The 17,494-nt window shown below is 38.7% G+C and overlaps 1 protein-coding gene across 4 annotated transcripts in view; it reads left to right on the top strand.

Annotated features, from left to right (window-relative positions):
* Window positions 1–17,494, top strand: part of CACNA2D3 (calcium voltage-gated channel auxiliary subunit alpha2delta 3) — a 1,429,924-nt gene that overhangs the window by 22,642 nt on the left and 1,389,788 nt on the right. The gene's annotated exons all lie outside the window — the stretch shown is intronic.

Below are 17,494 nucleotides of genomic sequence, written 5' to 3'. Positions count from 1 at the left end.
AGTTCATATTGATATATAAAAAAAATGCTAGATAAAAAATGTATAAAATGCATTCCCTATACTGTATGTTGTCAGTATAATATTTTAGGTAGAATACAATAATCTATCTATCTATCTATCTATCTATCTATCTATCTATCTATCTATCTATCTATCTATCTATCTATCTATCTATCTATCTATCTATCTATCTATCTGTCTGTCTGTCTGTCTGTCTGTCTGTCTGTCTGTCTGTCTGTCTGTCTGTCTGTCTGTCTGTCTGTCTGTCTGTCTGTCTATCTGTCTGTCTGTCTGTCTGTCTGTCTGTCTGTCTGTCTATCTGTCTGTCTGACTGTCTGTCTGTCTGTCTGTCTGTCTGTCTGTCTATCTGTCTATCTGTCTGTCTGTCTATCTGTCTATCTATCCATCGACTGTATCTGTCTATATATGTATATCTATCTGTATATATATATATATATATATATATATATATATATATATATATATATATATATATATATATATATAATATAAATACAAAATAAACTGTACTGTATATATACACATATGTGTGTTATAATATATACATATGTAGATGATGTATGGTAGACATGGATGTTTGTATACGTATGTACATTTAAATGTACATAGACGCATTTATGTCTAAAATATATTTTTTCCAAATGAAGAAATATCCCCATGAGATATTGTTTTCTTTCAAATTCAGCTGCCCACTACCACTATAGAGGACGTGAATTCACGCTTTGCAGGAGCATACTGCGCTGTTGATTTTCCTCCACGCTCACTGGAAAAGTGAACGTCTGCTTTTAAATCAATTAGCTCTTTCAGAGTTTTTACACTTGATTTGGGATTTATTATTAAGAGGAGAATGAAAATTGAAACCATATTATGCACCATCTGCAATGCTGTTAAAATGTACATTAGAATGCTGATATAATTGGCATGCACAGAATCTGGATCTGATTAAATTATTGCCAAAAACAAAATTATACAGATACGTGCTTGAAAGAAATACAACTCAGGGGTTATTCCGAGTTGTGTGTTGAATAGCTCTGCAGTTGAGCAAACAGTGGCAAAATAACATTATGTACAATACTTTGAATATGCACAAACATTTTATTTTGTCCTAATATTGAGTCAGCATTCCCACTGAGATGTGAAGGTAGCCAAAGTTTGAAAATGTGCTTATTGTGGTCTCCATTATCCAGGCAAATAAAACTTACTTGTTGGTATATAGTAATGGGTATAGTGATATAGGGGTGATGCAGGAATTATTCAGGGCACCAGCACTGACTTTAGCAGAGCTTACCAAACAAAGGACTTAGATGGACTTGGGTCCTTTTTCAACCTGGCTAACTTTTTAACCATGTAACTTTGTAAGATGCAAACATTCCTAACTCTTAATCATTTTGTCTTGAGTAGAAGAGAGAACCGATAATAGAAGCATTTTTCTCAAAGGACCTTGTTTACATCTAAAGGCTGTATACATGTTTTAAACTGCACAATTACCTAAATTGCATGGAATGGCAGAGTTGGGACATTTTTTAAATATCCTGCTTACTGTTGGTGATATACAGTGCATGTTTTACACCAGTGGTTCTCACCCCTTTTGAGACCAGGGCCCAATAAATTCTTTCAGACTCTTCAATGCCCCAGGAGTAAAGAATAAAAATTAAAGTCACACAATAAAAGTTTGGGGATTCAAAACATGTATCGAAATGCTGGAATGCTCTCAATGGGGCTGGGTGTCACTATGGGAGTAGTGGGGGATTAAGAAATGGGTTAGGGGACTCTACACTGACTTGGTGGCCCTGTAGGGAATTAGGTCTCAGCAGGGGGCTGGAAAGCACTGTGGGAGTTTGGAGGCAGTATAGAGGGTTGGAGTCTGGGCAGCTGGCTGGTGGGGGGGGGGGGGGCATTGTGGGAGGGTGGACAGCACTGTGGGAAGTTTGGGTTCACTATGAAGGTTGAGGGCTCTTATGGTGGCTGTGAGTACTGTCCTTGGGAGTTTGGGGGGGGGGGGCACTATGACAGTTAGGAGGCACTGTGAGAGGTTCAGGTATATGCTACTGTACTACTGGCTGGAGGGTCTAGAGAGGAGAGGGTGCAGCCCTGTTGTGAAGCAATGAATAGTAGTGGTAGTGGGGCCTGTAAAATGAATTACAAAGCTGGAAAATTTGAGCAGCATTTGAATAAAATTGTATACTAGTAAATACCCAACTAAGAGGAATGCTAAAGGTGCCTATTTTTTTAAACAGGATCAGGGGCTATTATTTCTCAGTTGGCATCCAAAGATGCTCTCTAAGGATCTGTGGTGTAATAATATAGTAGTGAGGTTTGTGCATAATGGGAGCCTTTTATTATGACACCAAGATAATGCTTTTATGAAAAATGGTTGCATGACTACATTTCTTGTCAAAAAGTATTGTAAATACAATAGTATGAAATTATATCTTGAACAGTTACAATCCTCCTTGAAAATCAGGACATATATATATATATATATATATATATATATATATATATATATATATATATATAAATATCGTTTTTCTGAGTTTTTCCATAAAATCAGTCATGTTTTTAAGGATGTTTTAATCCACATTCTTTTACTGTAGGTAATATAGAAGAACTGCATAAATAGTTTATTTGACGTTGACTTATCCTCGATTCTAAAAATAATTGTTCATGAGTTTGCACTCAGCTACAGCTTTTGAGAAGCGTCATTGTTTTTTGGGGTTGAAGAACATTAATTGTGTCCTAACAAAGCTTGCTATTTATCTTTTCTCATCTGTAAGAACCCTTTCAGTGCACAATTTTAGGTGTATGACTTAAAGCATACAGTATGTTAGGGTTGATATCATTTTTGCCATTGTACCATTCAAGAAGAAAAGTAAAGGTGCTCCTATATGCAATTGCAGACTGGGGCACCTGGCACCCACCACAAAGAATGTATGGAACACTGCGATGAAAGGTGGATGTGGCTTGAGGCTAAATATATATATATGCATATGCATAACAAAACTGGTGATTAATTCTTGTTGAGCATACTAAAATCTGATCAGTTTGGGAAAAACATGGCAGTCCAGTTCATGAATCTGCCATTTATTAGTGTACTTCCAATATTCGTTTTTAATGGTTCATATTGCATAAATACAACGTGTTCCCACTATCGAAAGCAGGGTACAACTTTGATTAAAAAATCACCAGACTTTGTGTACTATGTGTATAAAATACTTCACTTAAAAAATAAAAATGTGAAGCCTAACAGGTAATTTTTAAGTAAGGCTACAAAATTTAAAGGCTCAGGCTCCAATTCCCAATTTTAATTGGAGCCAGGCTCCCAAAGTACCTCTTTTTCACCACAAGATGTCTTCATCATCATCGGGAGTCATTTAAACTGGAAGACAGAGGATATAGTGCCAGTTCACACATATGCGATGTGAGACATGTGATTCTCACCGCACTGCTGTGGAAATCACATGCGATGTCTGTGTGATGCAAATTCAGCCATACAGATCGCATGGCTGAATTTTCATTGCATTCAAAGCAAAGTCCCGCAGGACCCTTTTTTTGGTCCACACCAGAATCAGATTGCATGGGTGTTCACCCCTTTGCGATCCGATTCCTGTCCGAACTGACAGTTCGCAGTGCCATATGCGAACTAATCTGGGGGTGTCGTTAACTTTGTATTGACACTCCTAGCAGTCCGCATATGGCAGTGTGAACTGTCTGAAAGTCAGGTGCGATGCGCAGTGGATTTGCAGGGTTACCGCATTGCACCAATGTGAATCAGCACTTACTTACTTGAATCAAAGCATGTCATGACTCTGCTTTCCAAATGGGCTTCATTACAGGTCCATTGACTCACATTGAACTAACACAGAAAACAGTGCTGTCATAACATCAGCCCTAATCCCCGCTTAAGCAGATAACCACATCGGGCAAAAGAAGAGGCAAAGTGAAAGAAGACCCAGAGCATCCCATGTATGGCATGAAGACATATGAAAATAGTATGTATTTAAAAAAAAAACATACATGCAGGGGGGGCCTTCGGTAAAGGAAACTTTGGGCAGGGGAGCCCAGCCTAGAGTTGGGCTTTAAGTCGCTGGGCTCCTGTGAAACTGGTGCCACTGAGCATTTTGGGTTTTTATAAAGAAACAAACACAAAGGATGTTTGGTTTCAGACTTTGTCTTTCTCTCTAAAAGAAGCTCCAAACAAACCAAATGAACACATTGGTCAGGGAAAGCAAGGTGAATGGGTTACTCCTTCAATCTTTTAGTTGTGTCTTAAGCTACTGATCTCTGTAAACTCATCTTTACTTATTAACAGATTGCACAAACGTACATCATGATTCAGAGCCTAATGCTTTAATTGTTGGCTTAAAATGCATAGCTGCAAAATGTCGCCCTTTCCCCAGGACAGTCCTTCTATTGCAAATTCTCCCATGCCCGCTATACACAACACCACAGTTTTTTTCCTGTTGCAGGAAAGTGTCCTAATTTTTCCTGCGGAATGGTGACACATAAGAAATGTAAAAATAAATATAATTATGCAAAATTCATATTTGCTAAACCAATGATAAAATGTTATTTTCTTGGCTGGGGAGATAAAAAAAATAGAGAAAAAAAAATATATATAAAAAAAACCACTATACATATATTGTAATGTGGTCCTTACAGTAGATACTTCCAAACCTGAGGAGTAGTTTGTTGATGAGCCATTGTCTGACTATACCGGACAGATAACATCCTTCTATTTAGCGCGTTGTCTGCTTGTGCCACTGCTCCTTCTCAGTCTTTCTGCCCTTTGGTTTTATAAATTCAGAAATGGTAAACTGTAATGCCATTTCCCCTTCAATTATGACTAGAATTCCCAAAGAGCAAGTTGAGTTTTGTTTTATTTGAATGTATTAAGTAGATGAGCCACGAAGGGAGACGCAATCATGAAATGTAGTGGATGAAGGATTCATTGATTATCTCTTTCCCAGACAATGCTACACATTACATATTACACACATTCTCTTCCCAGGGGAGTCTTTTATAAATAGTTTAGCCAAATCCTAAATGTGACATCATCCCCTGGGAAACGACATTCTGTCATGTGACATCTGTGTTATGTTAGAGGACTCTGAAAATGTACATTATGGGGTTTAAAGCTAGAGAGGGCAAAATGAGAAACCGACCAGCTTCCAGGTTTATTGCTAAAACTTAAATAAAAAAGCTGAGGTTAGAAGCGGATTGGTTTCTCTGCAGAATTGTGACTAATTTTGCCCTTTCCAGCTAAATAAATCTCTATGTGTAAATGATGGTAAGTTATTGGGTGCACACCCCGTATCATGGTTCCATATAAAGGTTGTCTCTATTGTATCATGCAAAGGACAAACATCTCTAATATGTTGGCCATTGCTTTACCTTCTCTTGTCAGTTTTATTTTTAATGTCTGAAAGCTTTAAGAAATGGAACAGTTGAACGAAAAAATGGTGCATTATGCATTTAGACCATTCTACCAGGGTCCAGTGCTGGAATCTCCTCTGTTCCCAGCAGGCTTTCCTGCCCATGCTTCAGGCTTTTTACTTCAATTATTTAAAGATGAGCACCTGGCTGACATATTATCATGCATAGCACTGTCAGCATTGACTAAACAGTCACAAAGGTAAGCGCAGTGATACTGACTAACTGAACAGTCACAGAGATATTCATAATGGTTCTGACTGATTGAGCAGAGTTACAGAAATATGCACAGTTGTACCAACTGAACAGAGTCATAGAGGTATGGAGGTATGGATAGTGGTGGGCTATCCCTGAGGGTAATTGTTGGTCCACAAAAAATTCCCATTATTTTCCTTATTAATATGGCATTATAGGAAATAATGCTAAGTTAGACAGTGATGATGCTTCTGCAAACCTATTCTTCTACAGGGTAGTTATGATTGTTTTTACTCCTGAAAATTGTAGGTAAATGTATCAATTACATTTTTGATGAGCTGGCACCTTAATTAAAGAGAAGCTGAAATTGTTTTTAAAGTATATCTCTAGCCATTTCTTAATATGGTTGGGAAAATAATTCCAACATTTTTTTAGAATTGTGTGTGGTTGTCCTTCTTTGGTACCAGTAAAGTCCAAAGAAGGTTTTTTTTTTTTTTTTTTGGTATATAGTAGTTAACATGGCTGTGGTACCTCCCTAATAGCCAAGTCTTTCTATTTTGCTATGATTGGGAATATTTAAAAACCCTGTCAGATTTATTATTTATTTATTTTTTACCCCTACAGCGCTAAAAATAAAACTACACAAGGATATTTTTTCTTTTCTCCTCTCCCTGCTTGATGGACATTGAAGGATGGAGGAGAGCTGTTATTGGCTGCTACTATAGCTGAACAGGACCCACACTTAGCAACTCTGGGGCAGGGGGACTTCTGATTGATTGGATGGAAAAGGGGAACTGATTGGCTGGTGGGTTTTTAGCCCCACCTACAATCTAAGGAGAGTGCAGAGGACTGCCCAGGGAAAAGTGTAGGGAAGGGTTCCTTTGAGCTGTAGGCTTGGCCAGTGTAGAGAGCTGTGCATACATAGGGCTGCACTTGTTGGTTTTCTAAGTTGGATGCAAAGAATCTTAATTGGACACCTTCCTACTAAGATGCTTTTCTCTGCAGTTAGCATATGTACACGGTGGTACTACTAATTGTAGGGTTTAATAAGCAAAGGCATGGTGGGCCATTCTACATATATGGTTAAGGCGAAGGGCAAAAAAGGCCTCCAGAACAGTGCAAAAGTAATGCTGTTTACTGCAGATTTAGTTGCCCATCACAGTCACCTTGCTTTATTCACATCAAAACCCTCTCCTTTCTGGAAGTGTCTAATTACTTCTTACTACTTTTATGTAGCCGTATGGGGGGGGGGGGGGGGGGGGTTTATGGCTTTTGGATGTCTACACAGGGGAGGCTTATACAAGTTATTAACATGCATCAAGTTTGTTAAATGTACCTATTGTCTTGTGAGAAGATTTTTGTTGAAATTAATAATCTGGTAATTGGGTCTCTTTAACCACTTCTGGACCGGAAGGATTTGCCCCGTTAATGACCAGACCATTTTTTGTGATTCGGCACTACGTTACTTTTACTGACAACTGCGCGGTTGTGCAACGCTGTACCCAAATAAAATTGACGTTCTTTTTTTCTCTACAAATAGGGCCTTCTTTTGGTGGTATATGATCACCTCTTCGGTTTTTTGATTATGCGCTATAAACAAAAACAAGAGCGACTATTTTGAAAAACAAAAAAGCAGTATTTTTCACTTTCTGCTATATAACATTCCCACATTTAAAAATAAAATGTTTTCATAATTTTTAGCCAATTTGTATTTTTCCACATATTCTTGGTAAAAAAAAGTCCCAATAAGTGTATTTTGATTGGTTTGCGCAAAGGTTATCGTGTCTACAAACTAGGGGAAAGATTTATGTAATTTTTATTTATTTATTTTTTACTAGTATAGGCGGCGATCTCCGATTTTTAGCAGGACTGCGACATTGCGGCAGACAGATCGGACCCCAACTAACATTTTTGACACTTTTGGGGGGACCAGTGACATTACTACAGTAATCAGTGCTAAAAATATGCACTGTTATTGTAATAATGACACTGGCAGGAAAGGGGTTAACACCAGGGGCGATCAAAGGGATAAATGTGTACATAGGGGTGATTCTAACTGTGTGGGGGCCAGACTTGGTGGATGGAAACAGGTCTCCTGTGTTCCGAAATAACAGGAACACAGGAGCCTTGTTTCAATCAGTGACAGATGAGCCTTCTGTCAGTCCCTGCAGCGATTACCGAATTCCGGGGGGCCATCGCAGCCGCCGGACCCGTTGTTTAACTACAGGGCTAGAGAGTGGGCACGCGATCATGCTGTCGGCGGCGTGCGCCAGAGACCCGCTCCCGCCAGCCGCCGTATAGGTACAGCGGTTTGCAGGCAGTACATCTGCGGCAGCTGGCCTTTAAGAGGTTAAAGTCACAAAAAATGTCTTTAAACTATGACCTTGCACCCGTCATTACATATGGTAAATGCATGTTTTATGCATGTTTTATTACATGCTGTTCATACTCACTCGTCAGCTATTGGAACCATTTTCTGTATTCTGCAAAAAAATGTTGATCCTTCTGTTCACTGTCTCTCCCTCCTTGTTTGTGTCCCGCTGCAGCCTGAGATTGTGCAGACCAGCCATTGCCACATCTACTTAGCATGCTGCAGTTTCAGTTCCCTAAGCTGTTCATTTCTTCCTTTTTCTTATCTGTGCAGCCCACATGACTATAGAGTCACACATGGGGGCGTATACACAGCCCACTCCCTCCCTCCTCCCTCTTCATGCCCACTAATCAGCTTAACCTATTCAGGGCAGGATAGTACATGTTGATTGATTGAGGCTTCACCTCCCTGGATTTCTAAGCACATACAAACAATAGACACAGGCTGGAGGGGTGAAAAACAGGCTGTGTTTGGCAGAACCTCCCCCTAGACACCCACACCATGTTTTTGCACAAAAATAATAAAGACTTGAGTTCCAATACATATTTGTATGACAATTTAAAACATTTATTTGATGTTAATTATATATTTTTCCTCTGTGTTCCAAAAGCTGTTTTTTTTTTTTTTCAAGATGTGACTGGCAGCAGAGGACTAGAAGCTCCTCCTGCTGATGTTTCCTTGCAGACAGGCTAGAAAAGAGCTGGGTCGTTATATATTAATTATGAAAAAACGTACTTAGATTTTTTAATTTTTTCAAATTAAATAAATACAATGCAATCATCCATATGCAGAAAGAGAAATGATAATGTAAATTAAACAGTGTGTGTTTAGCATTACTTTAAATAAAATATGAATTTTTCATAAAGAATGTAGATGTTAGTTACTTTAATTTGTAGTCAGTGATCCAAATACTAAAACTATTTGATAATTATTAATTGATCTTTTCATAACAATCCCTCCAAAATTCAGATGCCAGTCATCATGCTACTACAGTTGACCTGAATGCATTTTAACAAGTAAGCCCATGATTATACCTGGATAATTACTAACAATTAGCATTCTGGCAGTAAATCCTATCCATAGAGTATATCCATCTTTTCAATCACAGGAATAGACTTTAAAAGTCCATTTTGTATTGATTTAGCCTAGTTAACTCTTCATTAATTGCTATTTTCTTTTTTACTCTTGAAAACATATTTTTTTCCTTCCCCTAAGGCTATTTACAATAAAATAGCACAAAGTGCATGCATCAACATAGTTTTGCTTTCTGAGTACAGCTTCTGTTGCCTGTACTCCCTAAGCGTTTGTCACTGTAGACCAAGCAATGCAACCATCAGACCATTTTATGTTGTGTGTGGGGAAAACTGTCTTCTCACACAAATACATTGTAGATCTTCTAAGATAACCTATAGCCCCTTGTGAGCAGCCCAACTCATTTTAAAATGCCTGCATAAGAAACAAACAAATGAAAAGAAAAATATTCTGGCTGCAATAATCACCTTCAATCAAAGGGTTTCATGAATACAGGGTCTAATGAAGAGTGGTTTTCCATTTTCCATTTTTTTTGTTGAACCTTTAAGGCCCTAGACACACTTTGCGATTTGGAATCGTGGGCATAAATAGGATGATTCTGCCCATGATTCCAAAGTGAACTGGTATCACTGCAAAATGTGCAGTGCACTTTTGGGTGGCATTTACTCTAAGTGGCACCCCCAACGTGGTTTGCTTTTGCTACATTTGTCACGCAAAATGATTGTGCAGCAATTGCAGCAAAACACGCCTTTAAAAATTGCATGAATCTTGCTCCTTTTTGGCGACAAACGTGGGTAGTGCAACCCCTTGAAGTGAATGGATTGGCTTTTGTACGATGCGTGGAACCCCTTAAAAATCACCTACACAAACTCACTAGCAGGAACTCGGTTCCCGCTATGTGAAGTGTGAATAGTGTGGAGAAGCGCCAAAAACAGTAAATATTTGCAGGGGCAATTGAAAACCTTAGAGATAAATTAGCACTATTTAAAGAGATGGAGGAATAACAGAAGGAATAAAGATGGCACAGAATTAAAGAGGAACTAATCGATTAAGTCTCAGTTCACACTAGTGCAGCTTCAAAGTTGCCCAGACTTCATCCCAGCTTGCAAACAACTTATTTAACAGAAGTCAATGCAAGTCGCTCTGAAGTCACCCTGAAGCAGTTTTCTAAGCGCCCATTCACACTGGCGCGACACGACTTGCTGGGGCGACCCGTGAAGTCGCGGTGAACAGCGTGCACCGCGACCTCGGCGCAACTTGCACGGATTTCATATCATTGAAGTCAATGCAAGTCGCCTCCAGGTCGCCCCAAAGTAGTACAGGACCCTTTTTCTAAGTTGAACTTGTGTTGCTCTTGTCGACTTGTCGACTTGTGTTGCTCCTATTAGAACGGATCCTGTACTATTCAATGGCGGGCGACCCACCGCGACTTGTCAGGCGACCAAGTCGCCTGACAAGTCGCGTTAGTGTAAATGGGGTCTAAGTCTGAGCTACTTGAGATTAGAACTATTCTATTGCACTGAATGGGGCAGGCCTTATCAGGGGACTAAGTTGCCTGACAGGTTGCCCCAGTGTAAACCAAGCCTTAACAGTTTTAAAATATAATTAAATTTCTGGAATGTGCCAGGAATGTAACTGTCACATTTGTTTGTGTTCTCAACCAAACTGTCAAACATCCAATAGCTTGTGTCATATTTGATCACATGTGCAGCATCACGGCAGTTGAAGATCAATCAGAGGTCAAGATGGGAGCTTTCCTTGGTTGAAAATGAGAAGGTTTAGTTCCGCTTTAAAGGGTGGATAAGAAAGCAAGGGAGATCCTAGAAGGCAGGAGTGGACTCCTTCTTTGATACATGGTTGGCCTGTGACACGGGCCTGGTCTTGTACAACAATTTTCCAGATTGTACTCCCAACTAGTCTGCTTTCAAAGCCTCTTCTTATTCCAAACCTTTAGTACCTTATCTTGGTCTACAAATCGCTGTTATACATCCATTTGACGTTTCAATACAATAGTTAACATGATTGTAATTGACGATCTTCATGCCACCTTCAATGTTCATCATATTGTTATCCTCCTTGTTTTATTTTCGCATTTTGTTTATTTTATTCTCACCTTTCGTGTATATTGATGTTGAAATGAGTATGTTATTTTATGTAAAAGATATATCTCAATAAAAATCTTATTGTTAAAAAAAAAATAATAAGAAGAAAGCAAGGCAGACTAAGCAAAGAAAGTACCAAATGATTTTTAAAACTGAACAAGTTTATGAGTACCAGAATAACAAAAAAAAAAATGATATACTAAATCAAGTTCGTTTTAAACAGAATGACACACTAATTCATGTTATTAATAAATAGGGAGACAGAAGGAAATAACATAATAGTATTTCCTTTCAAAATGGTAATTGGAGGTCCCAAACCCAAAGGAATTTGTTAATAATAATAATAGGAAGTTCCAGTCTCCCAGGAATGGCTATTTTCCCATACCTTATACCAGTAAATTCAAACCCTTAGACAATGATGTTGAAAGATCAAGAAGAGCAGGGGATGAAAAGCAGAGCTCATTTAAACCATGATGAATTGAGAAGAAGAAGAAGAAGAATAAGAAGTTCACCCTTACCGTAAAAAGGAAAACAAAGGCACCTTCAGAAATGTTTAGTAATGACAATCTACAAACAGATATGTATAAATAATTCCAGGGTTTTTACTCTTTGTATACCTTTTTTTTTCTATCCCTCCCCATTCTTCTCACGGTGGACACTTTCACTGAGGGCAGATAAATCCATCTCCCTTTACTTCCTAGAACTCTGCCTAGAACTTAGGGTCTGCCTCCTGGAACATGTGACAGGAACTTCCCAGGATGCAGCAGTGAGGCCAGGGTTACATCACCAGTGCCTCATTCAACCAGTAAGGGAAAAAAAACTCTGATTGTAAGTAAAAGCTAAAAATGTTTGTTTAACTAACGCATAAAGAGCTGAGATTTTTAGCAGAAAGGGGGAAAGGTCCACTTTAATTAATCATAGGCTCAGCTTTACAATTCCCATATTGTAAAAAATATGATAATATGTATATTTGCTATGCACTCCCTATTTTATCAGCCATTTCTGGACAAGAAGGGGCTCTTTGCAGGGATCTTTAATGAGAATAATATCTCTACTTCAGATCAAAACATTATCTAAAATAAATTCAGGTTTAATAAGCTCTTAATGTTTCGTTTGCGTATTTGTATAAACAAAATTAATTTTGGATCGTAGTAAGCTGTTAATTTAAAAGGGAGCTATTGCCTTTTTCGTCTTGTTTAATAAACACAAAGTAGATCATAATAATTTAAAGGATCCCATCAGTGTGTGTTAAGGTTTTTTTTAAAATCGTGTTTCTATGTATATTTTGTAATTATATTACAATATGTATAGGGGTTATTCATATTTGCTCAAATCATTTGAAAGTCTAGTTGTGCCTGGCTTCTACTTGTATATCAGAATTAAACCCTCCCATTCCTCACAATCAAGGAATTTGCCATCTTAGCCTCTGTTTGACCTGTAGTTGACAAGGTGCTGCACATGTGATCCGTTATGACTCCAACCATTTGATGGCTTAATAGTTTGATTGAGATCACAAGCAACTGGGACAGTTATCATTCATGGAATGCCTTGAATGTTACTGTTTCAGAGACAGTTAAAGTGGAACTAAAACTATTAATTTACCTGTTTCCGGTGCCGTGATTGACACGTGTCACAGCTGCTTGTGACCTCAACTAAACTGTCAAGCCATCAAATAGTGTCAAAACTGATCACTTGTGAGGCACCATGGCAGCTGAAGATCAAACAGAAGCCAAGATGGCAGCTTTCTTGGCGGTAAAGGACAGGAGGGTTTAGTTTGACTTTAAATTGATGGGTTTAGTTCTGCTTAAACTTATTGCAAGCCTATCAGAGTCTGCCTTACTCCAAACCATAGACTCTCAACAGTCTCTTATGACCTGAAACTCCCACAAGGCCCCTGGGAGCCAGATATCATATGTTCTAGACAGCCTGATTGAGGCAAAGCAGAAGTGACACAAAATAATAGTGATACCTAATTATTGTGAATTGTGAATTTTAAAAATATTTTAACTCTAAAGCAAACATGAGATGGGTTGAGTATTTGAATGCTGAAGTACAGTGGGTAAGATTTTGGACAGTGGGTGCACTGAATGAGTTGCTAGAAATGTTTTCTGAAATACTAAGCAAAATATGAAAGAAAAATATTGTGCTAGTGCAAAAAACAATGAAACAAAGTGAGCTGCAACTATTTTGTGAGATATGCACAATACAAAGATACAGTATACTTATATCTATGGTATATGTTTCTGTAATGCATCAAATTAATTTTTTATAATAAAACTAAACTTTAGCTATCTAGTTTTATGGTTTAATGTCATTCCTATAACCTCTCTCTTTTATTGGCTGGAGACACTGCTGTGGGGAGGGATTAAGGAAAACATGCTTTACCTAGTATCACCCGATACAGGTTTTGTAAATTTTAAAGAAGTGAATGGTGTGTCGGTGACTGGACTATTCTAACTATGGTTCCTCCTGCCAACCTTTATGTAACTACAAGATAGAGTTGTGATATTGAGGTTGTTGGCAGGAACCACTGAGCACACCAGGGGACACAAGAAAGTGGCACTTCTAGAAACATCTACAGAGGCTTTCAATTGAATGGACCTGCATTGGGCGGCACAGCTGCAGGAGAGGTAAGCGTTTACAATTATCGTTAAAGGTACTTCTTATACTGGCACATTCTTTGGAGGCCTCATTCACATGGACGCTTACACCAGTAGTACATGAATGGGCCTTGTCTTTAAGTGTCTGGAGCCATAAGGTGCTTTTTCAGCAGCTGCATGAATGCAGCGTTTCATCCCAATTTGATAGCAGCGCTAGTGAGTGGCCATGAATGCACACATGGCCCATTCACATACTATAAGTGTAATAGCCCAAGTTTCTTCTATATAAAATAGAAGAAATGGATGAATGCAGCTCCGTATTTATTCATACAACATTAAATTACTATTTTAAATGCAAGCAGTGTAAGTACTTGAATTAGACATGGTATTGGCTGATTACAGTCTCTGTACTTCAGAGCTCAGATTAGGGGAAGAAGAAGCATTACAAGGAGCCAGCCAGTTATGCTGCAGTACTTATATACTAACAAAAAACCCGCTGATAGGCAAGGTGATACGGCAGTACAGCCGGCCCTCCTGCATGGTCATCAGTTCAACATGGGGGCCTGGGCACATGGCGAGCAGGAGGGTTAGCTGTACTACCTTATCATAGTCCATAAAATTAAATTTGATCATCCAGTCCTGTGATAAAGTGCTTGTGGTTCTTTATTAATAAAGCACAATTCTCAATGTTTGACTTCATGGTCAAGGTGCCCCACATAGATGTACACTCACCACAGTATGCAACCACTTATCGCTAGCCACTTCCCGCAAACCAACATACCTGCACATTGGCTTGAAGAAGTTATTTGTATCGGGGTGATGCCTGCAAATAGAGGCATCATCCCAGTACCATTTTTTAGAGCTGGCTGTCAGCTTAGTGAAGAAGATAACAACTATCAGCAGCCACTTTGCCATTATCCCAGGAAGTGGGAGGGGACGACCCCCCTCCCACCGCCTTTCCGCCACTCTGCCCGGGTCTCCTGTCCCACCAGAAGACCCGAGTGACCACAGGCACGTCCACTGGCGGGTCAGAGTCCTGAACGAAGCCTGATTTGGCTTAGATCGGGTCTCTGATGAAGTAACTCGGAAACGACGTTATTATTTATGATATATATATATCATACCGGAGGTAAAGTAGGCGGAAATGGGTCACAATGACACGATCAAGCCTCACCTCCGGGCACCAGCCCAAATTGCATTGCAAAAAAGCACCGCAAAACTTCTCCCTGCAGTCCAAAGCACAGATCAGATGTCAATGTTCAAACAAGGTCACCCAGGCTAGCTGAAACCGATCAGAAAATATAAAGAGAAAATGCTACTATATAGAGAGGTAAAGATATGACTTCAGCCTGAACTCCTATACATATCTGGCATGTTTCTCCCCGTCTTCGGGACTTAATCATAGAGTCTATGATTAGGCCCCGTAGGCAGTGCGAAACATGTCAGAGGAGTATAAACAAGTATAGCCAAGAGGAGTTCAGGCTGAAATCGTATCTTTACCTCTCTATACAGTGGCTGGGTTTTGGGTGAGCGGCATTTACACCTACTGTTTTCCAATAAAATAATAATGAAATAAAATGTAATAAGCATTTAAGTGTATTTTGAGAGAAAATATGGTTCTGGTATTTTCGGGGGGTTGGGTGGTAATCCCTGTCAGGTAGGCTGTACACGGTCCTGAGACTTATAACAGCAGACCTGCTGATAGGAGGGGAGAGAGTAACCGAGAGCTGAGCAAAACAGTCTGCTGCTTCTTCTTTCACTGTTCAGTCACAGACTGTAAGAGGAGCAAAATCTGTAAGTGTTACTTAGCTGCAGCATAGAAAAATCAGGTCTCCTGCCCTGCCAGAGGGGGGCTGTGTGGCAGAGGTTTGTACATTTTAAGACTGGATAGACAGAAATACAAATTCTTTGGCATGTAAACACCCCGTGTATATTTATTTCATCTGTGTATTTAGCTTCTTGCCTTGAGTTCAACTTTGTGCAAAACAACATGTTGTTGCTGAAATAAGAGGGGAAGGGTTCTCGTGCACATACTATATATGCATATTTGAAAAGAGTGCAGTTAAAAGCTGCTGTGTGTCAACAGACAATATCTAGGCTTTGAAATTGCCTGCAGTGCCGATTTCACAGAATCCATTATCTGGGAATTTATCAGAATAGGTACTTTTAATGTGAAAGGGTCCAACAAGGAGGATGCACCTCTTGAAAGGAAATTAATGCTAATTCCACTGTTTAATGTATTTACGTTTTGCCTATTTCTACATCCTGTATTGGGAGCTGCTAACATTTCAAGGTTAAAAATGCTGATCTTCATGCAAATTGCCCTGACAGGGAAGGGTGATAGATCAGTGACTAGATGCGGCTTGCGGAGTTTAGCTTATGGTGATTAACCTTAAGCAAAGAAACTACTAATCAATATTCTGCATGAATGACTCTTGGCCACATACAAAAATGCTAATTATTTTAGGGTGAAAAATGCTTAACCATTTCAGTGGTGTAGGTGGCTGTTGTTTCATTGTTAGTTTATGCAGATTTATGTAAATTGGAGGAGGCTATACATGGACAAATCAAATCTTTTGACCCAACTTTGGTATGGCCCATGGATTTGCAAGACATTTAGTTATGGGTTAAGGCACCACATCCTGTATGTGCTGATATGGCATTTTTATGATTAGGTTGACCTTTTTTCTGTTCTTTATCAATACTGGTGACCTCAAAACTTTTTTTCATAAGAGTTTATACAAGTTCACCATCAACATAAGAGAGCTGTTGAATGTGTGGGAACAATCAAATCACTTAAAGAACTTTCCATAGACATGGCTAAATACAGCAAGCTGAAGAAAATCCATCTCAGCTGGATATGATTTCTCAGGAGTTTGGGTGATCAAATGGAATTTGCAGATTTGACCAACATCAGCTTCTACATATTTATAATTTAAATAGGTGGAGTCCATAAACCATCCTCTAGGTATTTTACTGAGTGGGAATCCCCTCATAAATGGGCACCAGTACATTCCTTTTCATTGATATTGTAATTAATTTTGGTTTATTGTGGTCTAAATCAATCCATTCAGACATGCATTCCTATATCTTGATTTTATTTTGCTAGTTTTACAAATAATTGCAAGCTGCTTGTGAATTGCTTGGTTCATGCACATGTCTTGCAAACTAGTTTGGGTGCAGAACACTGAACAGTCTATACATTTCATTTTAAAACTGTTGTTTTACACATTTCCTTTAACATAAGCCAATACAATAAGATTGGGCACTTACACGATTTTAGAAAGGTTATCAATGACAATACAACCTAACCTGTCGGATGACCTATATAAGGATTCTCAGAGCATTATGGGTTACCTAAAGAGACTTGCTGATTTTTTAGGTTAACTTTGTCTGACTGAAACCATAGACTAAGCAATTGGATAAGAAAAGAGTGACTACTGACAAGTCACTGAGCTATGCATCAACAGGCTTCTTTCATTAATGAGGCAAACCAAAATCTGGAAATACACGCCAAGAAGCCTATAGCTCCACTTGCTGTCTCAAAAACAGCAAGAAAAATTATCAAATGCAATATGGAAAAAAAGAAAACATGTTTTAGTCCTAAGCATAATAAGTTGATAAATTATGAATTAATCAAGTTATGTATATTCCTTTTTAAAGAATAACTGATATAGATGTTTACTTTGAAGAAGTGTTTAAATGTTTAAAAGGAACATTAAATTAAATGCATTATTTGC

The sequence above is a fragment of the Pelophylax lessonae genome (assembly GCF_965119305.1).
Source record: "Pelophylax lessonae genome assembly, chromosome: 8".
NCBI lineage: Eukaryota > Metazoa > Chordata > Amphibia > Anura > Ranidae > Pelophylax > Pelophylax lessonae.
This window is presented reverse-complemented; position numbering and strand designations above follow the sequence as displayed.